The sequence below is a fragment of the Lipotes vexillifer genome, unplaced genomic scaffold (genome assembly GCF_000442215.2).
Source record: "Lipotes vexillifer unplaced genomic scaffold, Lipotes_vexillifer_v1.1 scaffold14, whole genome shotgun sequence".
NCBI classification, from domain to species: domain Eukaryota; kingdom Metazoa; phylum Chordata; class Mammalia; order Artiodactyla; family Lipotidae; genus Lipotes; species Lipotes vexillifer.
In genome coordinates, this window is record NW_006775372.1 from 345,825 (window position 1) to 362,085 (window position 16,261).

Below are 16,261 nucleotides of genomic sequence, written 5' to 3' on the forward strand. Positions count from 1 at the left end.
AACTATGGATTAAAGTGGCATCTGGAGAAATTCTCTGTAGTAACAGAAAGCCATACATCAAGGTGCACCTAGAAGAGAGAGTAAGGAAGAGAATTTCACGGGAGAGTTTTTGCATTGTTGTTTTGGTTTTTCTTTTACTTTAATTGAAGTATAGATGATTTACAATGCTGTGCCAGTCTCTGCTGTACAGCAAAGTGACTCAGTTACACACACAGACACATTCTTTTTTTATATTCTTTTCTATTATGGTTTATCAAAGGATATCGAATATAGTTCCCTGTGCTCTACAGTAGGAACTTGTTGTGTATCCATTCTAAATGTAATAGTTTGCATCTACTAACCCCAAGCTCCCAGCACATCCCTGTCTCCCCTGCTCCCCCTTGGTAACCACAAGTCTCTTCTCTATGTCTATGAGTCTATTTCTGTTTCATAGATAGGGTCATTTGTGCCACATTTTAGATTCCATATATAAGTGATATCATATGGTGTTTGTCTTTCTCTTTCTGACTTACTTCACTCAGTATGACACTCTCTAGTTGCATCCATGTTGCTGCCAGTGGCATTATTTCATGCTTTTTTATGGCTGAGTACTATTCCATTGCGTACATGTACCACATCTTCTTTCTCCATTCATCTGGCGATGGACACTTAGGTTGCTTCCATGTCTTGGCTATTATGAATAGTGCTGCTATGAACATAGGGGTGCATGTGTCTTTTTGAATGAGAGGTTTATGATCTAGCAATTCCACTCCTGGGAATATACCTGGACAAAACTACACTTCATGGGAGAGTTTTGGGTGAGAAAGTTTAGCAACTTTTCAGTGGCCCAGGTAAATAGATGAAACTTTGTCTCAGGCAACAGCAGGTAAACTAAGGGATGTTTCTTGGAGGATGTTCTTGCAGTCCTCACGTGTGGAAATAAGATACCCTGGATGTTAGGAGCACAAGCTCCATGATGGAATAATGGCTCTACCGCTGAGGAACTTTATCATCTTGGCCAAGCTATCAGTTTCTTATTGACCTTGTCTTTTTATCTGTAAATCTGGAATCTCAAATATGACCTCGTTGCTAGTTTGATGGCCTAGAGGAGATAATACAGGTAATATTCTGGGTGAAGATACATAAGATTTCCTCTTGCGAATCTAAGTATATGCAGAGCTCTCTTTTCCTCCTACCTGGTCTGCATAGAGTCAGAGGAAGGAGCAACACAGCATTTTTGGGTCCTACCTTGTTCCTCAACTGCATTATTTTGCTTGGCTTGTTCAAGACTCACCACCATATAAAAGCTTCCACCACCCTTGTAGAGCTGCTGTGTAGACGCATCACATCCATGCTTTCTAAAGCAAAACAAGGAAATCAATGGCTGCATCTTCCTGAGCAGGAAGAGTCTACTGTCCCTGGAGGAATTTCACGAGAGGCTCATCCAAAATATTCAGTCCCACAAATGTACACCATGCATGAGGCACCATATTGGATGTTGGGATGCAAAAGTGTATACGAAATGAAGCACTGGTGGAAGGGTAGAACTGACTTCCCTCTCAATCTCCCTCTCCTTATGGATTTCCAGGCTTCTAAATGGTGAACAAATGCAATGGTAAGGAAGCCTACCTTGTAATTAACCCCCTGAGGAAAAGCGAGGGAATAGAAGGCATTAAAAGAATAAGAAGGCTCTGCTTTCACATTTGGTGACGATAGAGTGTCCCTTTGATGCACATAACCAGAAAAAGCCAACGACAATGAGAAAAATCATTTTGTTGAGTCCACCAGAGAGTGGAAGACAAAACTTGTGTGATGGCAGACATGGATATTTACCATGGATATTTCATTTACAATGACGTAAGTATTAGGTTTTCATGAAGCAAAACAAATTACTATACATGTATCAGCTTTAAACAATTATCTTTCCGTCTCTGTGGTATAGGAGTTTGAGCACATCACACCTGGGTCATAAGTAAGACTGCAGTCTGGGGGTTGGTCAGGGCTGCCTTCTCTTTTGAAGGTTCTGCTGGGGAAGAACCCACTTCTGTAATACACTCAGTTTGTGGGAAGAACTCATTTCCTTATAGGTCTAGAACTTATGGCAGCTTGCTTCTTTAAAGCTAGCAATGGAGAGAGAGAGAAAGAAAAAGACAGGAAAGAAGGAGGGGGAGAGAGAGAGAGACATGCTAACTAAAGTTTTAATAAGCCAGACACTTATAATATAATCAATAAAACATGCAAAATATAAGGGGATGTGACTATTTCTTAGAAGCAAGCTTCAAATGTAAGCAGATAAAAAAGATAAATAGAAGGAACTGACTGGTGAATTGATTCCAATCACTTTGATAAAATCTTAATAGATGTAAATGATCCAATTTTTCCAACTGAAAAGCAGATGTTATCAGATTGGATTTAAAAACTGACATGCGCTTTCTACAAGGACTCTATATTAAATATGAACACCCATAATGGTTCACAGTTTAAAAATAAGGGAGAATATTTTATCATGCAAACACAAAAACCAAGCTGCACTGGCTATATGGCAATCAGAAAATGTGCACTTCAGAGCAAGAAAGAAGGCCAGGGATAAAGAAGGGTATTACGGGATGATAAAAGCATCAACTCACCAAAAATATAAAAATCCTTAAATTTTTATGCATCTAACAACTGGGATTCTAATGCCTACAGCAAAATCTAACAGATTAGAAAGAAGAAGTAAACAAATTCAAAATTATAATTGGAGATTTTAATACCACACTCTTAGAACTAGTCAGATAAAAACAGACAAAATCTCAGTATTAATATGGCAGACCTGGGCTTCCCTGGTGGTGCAGTGGTTGAGAATCTGCCTGCCAATGCAGGGGACATGGGTTCGAGCCCTGGTCGGGGAAGATCCCACATGCTGCCGAGCAACTGGGCCCGTGAGCCACAACTACTGAGCCTGCGCGTCTGGAGCTTGTGCTCCACAACAAGAGAGGCCGCAACAGTGAGAGGCCCACGCACCGCGATGCAGAGTGGCCCCCGCTCGCCACAACTAGAGAAAGTCCACGCACAGAAACAGAAACGAAGACCCAACACAGCCAAGAATAAATAAATAATTAAAAAAAATATATGGCAGACCTAAATATTGTGAACAAATACGACATAATTAGCATGTACAGACACAACATCCAACACAAGAATACACATTGTTTTTGAGTAGAAATAAAATACTCAAATATGATTGATATTCTCAAATATGACTGATATTCTGATACTCAAATATGATTGATATTCTGGATAAAATACTCAAATATGATTGATATAAAACATCAGTAGATTTAAAGGATGGAAAATCATACAAGTATGTTTTCTGATGTAGGGATGTGAAAATTTTCCCTTTTTCCTTCTAGGTTTGTTGGCTGGTCTGAGAATTCAATTGCATAAGAGGGGCTTTCCTGGTGGTGCAGTGGTTGAGGGTCCGCCTGCCAACGCAGGAGACACGGGTTTGTGCCCTGGTCCAGGAGGATCCCACATGCCGCGGAGCAGCTGGGCCCGTGAGCCGTGGCCACTGAGCCTGCGCGTCCGAAGCCTGTGCTCCGCAACGGGAGAGGCCACAACAGTGAGAGGCCCGCGTACCGCAAAAAATAAAATAAAATAAATTGTATAAGAGAGGTTAATAGTAGAAAAACATTTAATTATGTACATACGAGAGTCCCACAAAGACAGGAGACCCCCCCCACACACACACACAGGAAAAGTCAGTCAATTGAGACATATATGTTATCCTGAGCAAAGAAACGGGATAGGGACTTCAAAGGGGATAGTAACTCACAGCATAAGCAAAACAGATGTTTGGTTAAGTAGAAGTTTGATCTGCCATGCAGACAGATGTTTCAGATTAAAAGTCCTGTCTGGTAACAGCTCTTTTTCTGGGAAAGGTTCCCTACCTAAATTCTTTTAGGCAGGTAAGGGACAGAGCAAAGTTCTTCCTGAGTTTGCTGGGTCTTGATTGCCTTCAGCTCGAAACAATCCACATGCCAACTGGCACATTTAGAGTGGCATATTCTGCTCCCCTTCACTGACTACAGTAGGACTTAATGAGAATAAAGCTGGAAACAAAATTTAACTGGAAACTAAAAAAAAAATATGGAAAAATTCTAATTACTTAGACATCAAGCAGCACATTTCAAAATAACCTACAAGTCAAGGATGAGTTGAGGAGGTAGTCACAATGGAAGATAGAAGATGTTTATAATTGAATGAGAATGAAAACAAAATACATAAAAATTTGTGGGATGCAGCTAAGGCAGTGCTTGGAGGGAAATTCAAAGCATTAAATATTTACAATAGGAAACAATAAAGATTATGGATTGATAATTAAAACTTCCATCAAAACAAGAGAAGACTGAAACAAAGGGCAGAAACCAATGCACTTGAAGGGAAAAATAGAAAAAAAAATCATTAAAATGAAAAGCTGTGTTGCTGGAATAAACCACTAATTTAAATCTCCAGTCAGAGAGAGAGACAGAGAGAGAAACAGACAAACAGAACAGAAATAACCACTAACAAAAATTAACCAATGGACATCACTAAAGATAGCATGCCATGGTATTAAGGAATGTTATGATCAACATTATACCAATATAGTAGGTAACTTTGATGAAATTATCCAATACATACACCACCAATACTCACTCAAGAAGGAAAACATAACATAAATATCCCATATTTATTAGAGAAACTGAATTCATAGTTAAAATCACTCTAATAAAGAAAACTCCAGGCCCAGTTTGCTTTACTGGTACATTCTATCAAATATTTAATGACAAAGCATTGTAGTGCTACATTAGGAAAAAAGTAGAAAAGGAGGAATATTTTTCAGGTTATTCTAGGGAAGTCTAGATTGACATGGAAACAGAATGAGACAGAGATATCCTAAGAAAACAAATCCACACACCAATATGTCTCATGACCACAGGTAGAAAAATTGTTAATGTATTACTAAATAAAAATCCAGCCATACACACAAATGTTAATACATCATGATTAAATGAAATTTATGCCAGGCATGTGAGAATAGCTCAACTTTGAAAATAGTAATAAAAAAACCTATGTGGGATTAACAGATACTATTATATATAAAATAGATAAGCAACAAGGACCTACTGTATGGCACAGGGAACTATGTTCAATATCTTGTAATAACTTATGGAAAAGAATCTGAAACAGTATATATATTCATATATATATATAACTGAATCACTTTGCTGTATACCTGAAACATTGTAAATAAACTATACTTTAATTTTTAAAACTTTACCTAAATTGGGAAGAAGGGGGAAAAGAAACCTAAAAAATTATGATCATTTATAGAGAATTGGAGAAGTCATTTCAGAAAGTACAACATCCAATCTTGATAAATATTCTCAAACTGGGAACATAAGAGGCCTTACTCAACCAAGAAAGAGTATCTAAGAAAAATCTATAGCCATATATATATATCTCACTGGTGAATGAATGACTGAATCCCCCCCACCCGCCAACCCCAATATCAGAAAACAAGCAAGGATACATTCTCTTATCAGAGATATTAGGGGTTTGGTTCCAGACCACTGCAATAACATGAACATTGCAATAAACTGAGTCATATGCATTTATTTTTGTTTCTCAGTGCATGTAAAAGTGACATTTACATTATAGTGTCGTCTATTAAGTGTACAATAGCATTACGTTGGGAAAATAAAAACACCTTACATACCTTCATTAAAAAATACTTTATTGCTAGAAAACGTTAACCATCATCTGACAATGCAGGGTTTCCACAAACTTTCTATTTGTAAAGAATACAGTATCTGCAGGGCTTCCCTGGTGGTGCAGTTGTTAAGAATCTGCCTGCCAAGTCATGGGACACGGGTTTGAGCCCTGGTCCGGGAAGATCCCACATGCCGTGGAGTAACTAAGACCATGAGCCACAACTACCGAGCCTGTGCTCTAGAGCCCAGGTGCCGCAACTACTGAGCCCGTGTGCCACAACTACTGAAGCCCGTGCACTTAGCATCCGTGCTCCACAGCAAGAGAAGCCACCACAATGAGAAGTCCATGCACTGCAACGAAGAGTACCCGCCGCTCACCGTGACCAGAGAAAGCCCATATGCAGCAGTGAAGACCCAACACAGCCAAAAATAAATAAATAAAATAAATTTATTTTAAAAATACAGTATCTGTGAAGCACAATGAAGTGAGACACAAAAAAATGAGGTGTGCCTGTTTAGGAAGTTCTACCCAGTGCACCGAGCAAGAAAAAATGAAATAAAAAGGCATACAGAGAGATTGAAAGGAAGAACCATATTTGCCTTGCTTTGCAGATGACATTATTGCCTGCAAAGACAAGGCTGACTGACTTCAAATAAAATCTTCTTAAACTAATGAGTTTATAAATTAAACTGGCTAAATCTTTTGTGTGTGTGTGTGGTACGCAGGCCTCTCACTGTTGTGGCCTCTCCCGTTGCGGAGCACAGGCTCCGGACGCACAGGCTCAGCGGCCATGGCTCACGGGCCCCGCCACTCCGCGGCACGTGGGATCCTCCCAGACCGGGGCACGAACCCGCGTCCCCTGCATCGGCCGGCGGACTCTCAACCACTGCGCCGCCAGGGAAGCCCTGGCTAAAGCTTCATATCTAAAATTCAGTTGTCTTTGTAGGGGAGGAACACTTTCTTTTCCTTCTAGGTTCTTTGGGTGGCGTAATTAAATTGACATAAGACAGATTAACAGGAGAAAAGCAAATTTGATTTTGTACATCCAGGAGCTCATAAAAATATAAGACAAGTAACCAAGCAAAGCAGGAAGCTTTTATATCTCTTAGACAAAGAAACAATAAATCTGTGAGGATGTGGTAAGAGAAAGGAGTTTGGGCTTGAGGTAGTAAATTAGTTAAAAAAAAAAAAAAAGTAACAAGGTTTGTTTATACAGACTTCTTGTTCCTGAATTCTCTGTCTCTGGTGATAAGAATGTCTCTTTCTCCTGGTACAGGGAATGTACCTTTCACACAGGAGATTTATTTCCTGCTTTCAGGAGGACAAATGAGGGTCAGAATATCCTTCTTGCACTGGCTGTTTCTTAAGTAACTTTAAAGTCAACAGTATGTCAAAATGGCATATTTGGAGGCAGCCTGCCCTGAACCCCATTACGTTTAAATATATTAACAATGAATGATTGGAAATTGAAATTTAAGGAAAGCGTTGATAATAGCACAAAACCATAAGTGATTCAAGCATACAGCTAACAAAACACGTGCAAGAGTGGTATGCTGAGAACAAAATATTGATGAGAGAAATCAGAAAGGATTATTGGCCAGACGTCAGTTCTCTTTCAATTGATCCCCTGATTTAACACAATCCCCAACAATTCACAGCAAAGGTTTTGGAGAAACTCACAGCTGCTCCTAAAATTCATATGTGGAAGCAGTGAACCGAGACTAATCAGAAAAATTGCAACACAAAAGCTGGAAGGCTCATACTACCTGATTTCATGACTTACTTTAAAAGTTTGGTATTCAAGAGAGTGGAGTATTGGCAAAAGCATAGACACAGGTTTTTGAAACAGATTTGAGAATCAAGAAATAGATTCATATAGATAAATTATTTTTAATATGTGTCAAGGTAATAAATTACTTTTGATACCAGCATCGAGGGCATCAGGCTAATTCAAAAGAGATGACAGTTTTTCAACAATTGGTACTGGAATAATTGTACATCCATGTGCAAAAAAAAAATACCCCTCCAAACATAATGCATTTCTCAGACCATACTAACATTTAACCTCATATGTATTAGATTAAAATGGAAACCTTAAAAGAAAACTTTTAGAAGGAAACTCAGGAGAAAATTGCTATGCTAAGCAAACATCTTTTTTTAGAACACACACAAAATGATGAATTGTAAAAGATAAAAATGGAAACGTATCCAAAATGATCAGCTTTTTAAAGGGCACTGTAAATAAAAAGGCAAAGAAAAGTCACAGGCTGGGAGCAACTATTTGCAAAATAGCCAATAAAGGACTTATATACAGAGTATAGAAACAATTCTCAAAAAACAATAATAAGGAAACATACAATTCCCCCCAAATCTAATAACATATTGGAACAGACCCCACACCTAGAAGTTATCTGCACGGCCAATAAGCAAAAGAAAAGAAATTCAGCATTAGAGATTTACAAGTTAAAACCCCATTAGCTTACAAATCACATCTTTTAGAATAGCTACAGGAGGGTGAAAAACACTGACAATGCCAAGTCTTGGTGAGGACAGGGTTGCAAACTGTAATAGCCACTTGAAAAAGCAATTTGGCAATTTCTTACATCATTTAACTTACATTCACCACAGAACCAGCCATCCCACCGCAGAAATGCAACCATGAGAAAAGAAACGATCTGTACACAGAGACCTGGACGTAGATGTTTCCATCAAGTTTATTTATGATCAGAAAAATCTGGAAACAATCTAGAAGTCCATCCATGTATAAAAGGATAATCAAATTCTGGTGAAGGGGAGCAGAACATGCCACCCCAAAATGTTCCCTGTTGGCGGAAGGGTTATCTTGAGCTGGTTATTTCTGAGAAACAGAAGACACAGGAGGAGCTTTGAAAACTGAGCAGAAGCTGCTCTATTGTAAGGACATTGACAAGAGGAATCTCCATGTGTAAGAGTGTTTCCTTCTCTGTACCAGGAAGACAAGGACGGCTCTAAATCTCTAGAAATTCTTATCACTAGAGAAGGGAGAATTTAAATCTGTGTGAAAACCATATACCCTTATTTTCTGTGCTTTTCCCCTGAACTGACTTCCCTCCCCCAACATCTTTCTTTAGTCTTTAGCTGAAGATGGTATTTAAGGTGATGCCTTGGACCATTTTGGAGAATTTTACTCAGTTTGCCTGGGTATGTCCCACGTATCCATATGGAGATATACATGTTATTAAACTTCTGTTTTTCTCTTGGTAATTTGTCTTTTATTATGGGGTGAGGGTGTCTCAGCCAAGACCCTAGAAGGGTAGAGGGAAAGTTATTTGTTTTGCCTACAGGAATATATCCCTTCCATGAAATATTCTTGAGCAATATAGGAGCATACTACTGATTGGGTAACAATATAGATTAGTCTTAAAAGATTACGCTAAGTAAAAGAGGTTTTAAAAGCAAATATTGTATTATGTTTTTTATGTGACATTCTGGAGAAGGCAAAACTCTGGAAAGAAGAGAAAATATTAATGGTTGCCAGGGGCTGGGGTTGGAGGATTGGGTAATGATAATAGTTTTGACTGCAGTGGTGATTATGTGACCATATATATTAAAATTCTTAGAAAGGCTCCATTAAAATGGGTGAATTTTACTGTACGTATACAGTAAAATTTTACTCCAATAAATCTGTATGTAAAACCTATGAGATGCCTCAGGATGCCTCTGAAGCATTCCAAAGTTAGCTAGAAGTCAAAAGAACTTCAGTTAGAATTTGTTATTTGATGTCCATCAACAGATGAATGGATAAAGAAGATATGGTCCATGTAAACAATGGAATATTACTCAGCCATAAAAAAGAATGAAATAATGCCATTTGCAGCAACTTGGATGGACCTAGAGGTGATCATACTATGTGAAGTCAGACAGAGAAAGACAAATATCATATGTTATCACTTATATGTCGAATCTAAAAAAAAATGGTACAAATGAACTATTTACAAAACAGAAATAGAGTCACAGATGTAGAAAACAAATTTACGGTTACCAAGGGAAAACGGTGGGGGAGGAATAAATTGGGAGAATGGGATTAACATACACACACCACTATATATAAAATAGATAACTAGTAAGAACCCACTGTATAGCACAGGGAACTCTACTCCGTACTCTGTAATGACCTCTATAGGAAAAGAATCTAAAAAAGACTGGATACATGTATATGTATAGCTGATTCACTTTGTTGTACACCTGAAACTAACACAACACTGTAAACCAACTATACTCCAATAAAAATTAACTTAAAAATGAATTTGTTATTTGGCAAGTTTGTCAAAAATATCAACAATGTTTCAGAACACTTGGTCAAACAGGACCACATGTCACTGTGAAACAATACTTAAAGTGACAATAAAAGATTTTGAAAGCAAACACAGATTACTTAAAGGCCAAGAAACTCATACAATCTGCTGTCAAAAGCAGATCAACATTCTAAGAAAACTTTGTTCTCTTAACAGAGAAATCCAATCCTGCACCAGCCTACTCTTAACAAAATCCATTTACCTAATTAAATTTAATCTAATCTTAGCCAATCCTTTTTCACAAACTTTCTACAACTTTCTGTATCTATATTATTTATCCACATTATTTTGTCCATTATTTTCTTTTCCATTCATGGCACAACCAGCTCTAGGTCAAAACTACCCTTTTTATTTGCCCTTTAACAAAATGCATTCCCAGATCATATGAACCTGAAATTCATTCTGGCCAGTTTCTTTTATATTTCTGAGAGTTTATATAAGCACTTAATTTCCTTTAAGCCAATTAAATAGAATTCATTTACAAATTAATTTTGATAATACCACCCAGAGGTAAAGACATATCTATAATGAACACAGACACCCATCCATCCATACAGAGATCTCATAGTTTTCCTGCTTGAGTTTCTTCAGTCTCAAGAATCACAGATCATTAGATACAAGTTCCTGAGAACCCAGATAGATAATTTACATCTCAAAGGCACAGGGAGAGAAATGCAAGTTCCTCCTAGAAAACTAGCTTCCTTAAACCGCACATGCAAAAATCAGTTTTAGAATGTCCAGTTCCATCTCAGCTATTTTCAGGGCAAGACTTCCTTCAGTTCAGTTATAATCAATAGCAACGACAGACAATAATACATATCGCTCATGTTCACATGCCTCACTTCTGGAGGAAAGTAAATCAGCATTCAAGTTAGGACACCCTAAGGAGGGTCAAAACCAGGAAGAGAGAACAGGACATGGACTCATGTACCAAGACACACACACTACTGAGATAAATGCCACACCAATTTCAAAAGGTTCACTTTGACACAAGAGCATAAAAGCCTATACATAAGGAAGTTCATACCATTTCTCTGCCCTTTTACAAAAGAGCTGTAGTTGAAAGATGGTGTTATAATTTAGAGCCATTGTTCTACAGATCCAAGGAATACTAAGGCTATGCAGTGTTACAACAAAATATTTTCTTTCACTCATGGGAGCATAGCTGACAGTCTCCCAGTTTTGCAAAATACATCTTAGGGGAGTACAAGATGGAACAGAGCTCTGATTACCCATACTTAATTATTCACAGCAGGTGTTGTCATATATCAAGTAAACAGCAAACCAATTTAATGCAGAACGGTCTCTCAGGGTCACAGTTCCTTAACCCCAGAAAGGGAGATTCCCAGCCAATGGCCTGTTAGTCAGAGATGGAGCCCTATGACCAAATTTGGGTTTAAAGCAGAGAGCCCTGAGCAATGCCCCAACAGAGATGAAGCCAAATGACCAGGCCTTAGTCCAAAAGGGAAAATCCCAACCAATGCTCTGCCATAGGCTAAACCAACACAATAGGAAAGGAGGGAAGGATACCCTGGCATCATCACACGTGAGCTATTACTTACCAAAGATATCTCAACCAGCTAATGCAAGTACTGATGCATTCACAAAGATACAAACAAGAAACACGGCCCCACAAACAACAGATCAGACCAGTTGTAGTCCAAAAATTCCATTCCCATTCCCAGATGGAGGCCTCCAAACAGATTGGCCCAGCTCTGGAAAGAGAATGGGTCCGGAGCAGAGGAATTTCCAGCTTGTCCATGCTGGGGTGACTCACCCCAGCATAAAACCGAAGGTGGACCATGGTCCAGTTTCTTCCCTACAGATAAGCCCATGCCGAGTGTAGCCAGCACCATCAGGGAGAGGCCCTCCAACTTCCTGGGAGCAAAATGAGCTCTGGTAGCTGCTGGAGATCCAGGGAAAGGACTGCCCCACGACTAGGGTCAACCGGTCATGGGCACGGACTCCTGGCTGGCTTGACAACATTGTTGTTGAACCCAAGCCTGTGTGCCTGACACACCGTGAGGCCAAACACCCTGAAATGTCAGACTTTGGAGCAGAGAAAAGTTCATTGCAAGGGCTGAGCAAAGAGAACACGCAGCTTGTGCTCCAAAAGCCTGAACTCTCTGGTGGTTTTCAGGGAAGAGTTTTTATAAGCAACATTTGCGGGGAAGGTCTAAAGGGTAAGTGACCTTTCACTGGTTGGTGGTGAGGTAACGGTGATGTTCCAGGAAATCTCATCAACCTCTGGTTCCAATCAGTCTGGGGTCCAGGCTGATGTGTTTTTGCTCAGCCTGAATTTACCATCCCCCACCTGGCAGTGGGGTGGGGGGTTTAGTTCCTACAGAAGAGCTCAGGGATATACTTTTACGTATAATCCCTTGAGAAGGAACCAGGACCCTGCTTCATCCCTGCACTATTGTTTCCTGACTGTTCCTCCCTTGTTTCTGCGTCCCCTCCCTTCCCTAATGAGTAGCTGTTTGCATCTGCCCTTTGGAACTCAGGGAAGGTCTAGGAGGCTGAAGCCTTTTCCCCACAAACAAGAAACGGGGCATGGGAAGGCTTTTGTGCCCAGGAGGGCCCCCACAGGGTCCTGTTTAATTTCACTACAATGACTATACTTTTGATTTGATTAGTCCTAGCAATATAGACCTAGAGTCTGTCATACAGAGTGAAGTAAGTCAGAAAGAGAAAGACAAATACCGTCTGCTAACACATATATATGGAATTTAAGAAAAAAAAATGTCATGAAGAACCTAGGGGTAAGACAGGAATAAAGACACAGACCTACTAGAGAACGGACTGGAGGATATGGCGAGGGGGAAGGGTGAGCTGTGACAAAGTGAGAGAGAGGCATGGACATATATACACTACAAAACATAAGGTAGATAGCTAGTGGGATGCAGCCACATAGCACAGGGAGATCAGCTCAGTGCTTTGTGACCACCTAGAGGGGTGGGATGGGGAGGGTGGGAGGGAGGGAGAAGCAAGAGGGAAGAGATATGGGAACATATGTATATGTATAACTGATTCACTTTGTTATAAAGCACAAACTAACACACCATTGTAAAGCCATTATACCCCAATAAAGATGTTAAATATATATATATATAAAAAAGGGGACTTTTAAAATTTAAAAAAATTTTTCATTTATTTATTTATTTTTTGGCCACATGGCATGTGGGATCTCAGTTCCCCAACTGGGGATCGAACCCATGCTCCCAACAGTAAAAGCATGGAGTCTTAACCATTGGCCTGCCAGGGAAGTCCCCAGTCTTAGCAATACTGTCTATGGCTTCCTTATTATTTTGGTGCACTATGTTAATGGATGCAAAATATCTTTAATTTACTGTAACCTCTTATGTTCCAAATTAAGAATCTTATATTTGCATAGTATCTTACATCTGTTCTGTAAGGTGGGTAGTTGCTTGGCTGCACCCTGCACACCTGCAAGCCCTGCACTTGCCCGGCCTTGAGACCAAACAAAGAGCCCAGGGTGAGCAACAGAGATGTCAGTGGTTTAAGAGATGGGGGAATTTTCGTGTCTGAAGCAAGGTCCTTGAGTGACACCCTACTGTGTGCAGCAGACGACAGGCAGGACACGGCCATAATCTCGGCTACTTGGGGGAGAGGGAGGCTACCATATATAGAGGGAATTGATATCAGGTGTGCTCATCCGTTACCAGGGCAACCAGCGGGGGGGGGCAGGGGACAAGCAGGTAGGCAGTCACTAGTTCAGCCCTATCATTAAGAGGACTGGGTAGTCCTGTGAGTGAAGCAGGTGCTAGTCAAGCAGGGGGAGGTACAGGAGCAAGAGAACAGCCATGTGGAATGGCCTGAGCATACAGTAGCGTTTATCATTTTACTATGATGGGAAAACTGAAATCCAAAGAAAGCAATCTGTGTTCACTCCGAGCTTCCAATAAATTAAAGCTGCAACCATCTCCAAGTTCTCTTATGAGCTGCGTTCTTTCCAACACACCATAGATCATTCATCCTTTGCATCTCTGAAAAGGCAGGTGCATCACGCGGTTAGACAACACACCTGTATTTTCAGGCAGGACCCAGAGGTGAATGTTCTGTCGATGATTTGCTGACTGTGATTTTCTTGGAGGAAGCTAATGATGGAAGCTAATACAAAGTAGAGCCATTTCCTCAAGATGAGAAATTAATCAACTAGAGACTCTCACAAACAGGGAGGTGTTCAGTGGTGGTTATGTTGAGAAGGACGTGAAGCTTCTCGAGAGACATTAAAAATACGCCCCAGGAGCTGCAGAAATGGGATGTGCCTTTTTCTCCCTTTCCTGCTCATCTTTGCATAGCTCTGATGCATTTATACAACTCATTACGCTAAATGCACTGAATTGCAATGATTTACATATGAAAGTGGTAGAGGCTGTATCAGGTACAATTTGCTGTTTTCATATAAAAAGGTAAGCAGCAGACTGTGTTTATTCAATTCAATATATTTCACCTGAAGAAATATGGAAGCAAACAGCCTGCAGCGAACACAATGAACACAGCTGCATAACCTGTTATGAATACGAAGATACTGTTGAAATCAGTGACAGGCCAGCACAAAAGTCATAAAACAAAGGACATTAGAATAAAGCTGAATACTACCGAGGGTCACACACTGCAATTATCTATGCAAGTTTCTCCATTGAGTGTAGATTCCTTGATGGAAGGTCTTTATTTTTTTCAACCCCAATGCTCATGCACAGTAGATCTTTCATTAAACTGGTAAGAAATCAAGAATGAATGAAGAATGAAAAGGAGAGAGGAGAGAAGAAATAAAAGAAAGCAAGTTTAGAAGGACATTTGAGAGGACATCTGGCATTAATTAGGAATTGAAGGGGCTGTGAAGGAGTCTTAGCAAAGAAGCATTTGCATTCTGGCTCGAAACACCAGTTGATTTGGTATTGGAGTGGGGAGGGTGGAGAAAGGAGTTGGAAATCAGTTGATCTCTCAGGAGGAGAGACACTATTTGACCTGATTTTTTAATCAAAGAAAAATGCCCTAACCCATTGTTGCAAGGGGTGGGTTTCAAACCCCCGATCCTGGCATTTTTGCAGCAATTGGACATTGATAATTACAAGTAAGGTCAGAGGAGAATAACTACAGTTTTCAGACTTGGACCAGTTTGGAGGATGGAGTGGGGTGGGAGAGATTTTAGGAAGAAAGACAAATCAGGAGTCCATTGCCCAAGGTCAATTTTGGCATCCTTGACATGTGTACTTTTCATTTATGGAGATCCCAACTGATGCAAGGTTTCCACTCAACCCCACTTCTAGTTCTAGAAATGCTTAGGGGTCTGGTCATTACCTTAAGTCTGCTCCATCCTTTCTGAAGCTCTGGGTCCATAGAATTGAGATGCCTCAAAGAAGACTGCTGATAGCAGCCATCATCCCAGCCTCTTAAGTCTCCTAGAAGGCAAATCTGAGATGGGAATCCTTGTGCCAAGACTGACTGAGGAAGAACTCTCAGGAGAAGATGCTCAGGGAAGCCGGGCAGGGCAGGAGGAATCTGAGGCAAAGAGGTACTCCCACCTGTAGATGATCTGTTACCTGTTGCCACAGTTCTGAAACAAAGCTTGCTGGCCCCAACTGCAGAGTTTGTGATTCATTGGGTATTCCTTGCCCAGGGGGTCTGCACATCGAAAACCACCACGTTGGAGTTTAAATTACATCATCAAATGAGTCCCACCCGGAGGGAACTCAGCGATGGATTCTATTCTGTGGGCTGTATTCATCAATCCCTGTGGCTCTATCCCATTCTTTTCTATAGATCCACGGTATCTTTGTAGGTCTGGTATGTCAGATAGCTCTATGGGGACTTTGGGGGTTGAGTAAAATATTCTCTTCCTTTTTTTTTTTTTTTTAGACTTTTTATTTTATATTGGAGTATACTTGATTAACAATGTTGTTAGTTTCAGGTGTACATGAAAGTGATTCAGTTACACATAATCCAAAGGGATTATTATGACTGTGGAGGGCCTTCTATATTTTAGGAAGAGTACAGGACTGTGGATATTATCATTGAGACAAAACTATACATTTTTGACTGAAAAGTGTTCTACACTTCAGGCAAATCAATTTAAACTTTGATTTTTTGGTCCCAACATCCATTTGTGTTCAAACAAAATCTCAAATTATATAACCACTGAATTCTTCCATGATGAAGAAAACTTAAGGTGTTGATTTCAAGCACAT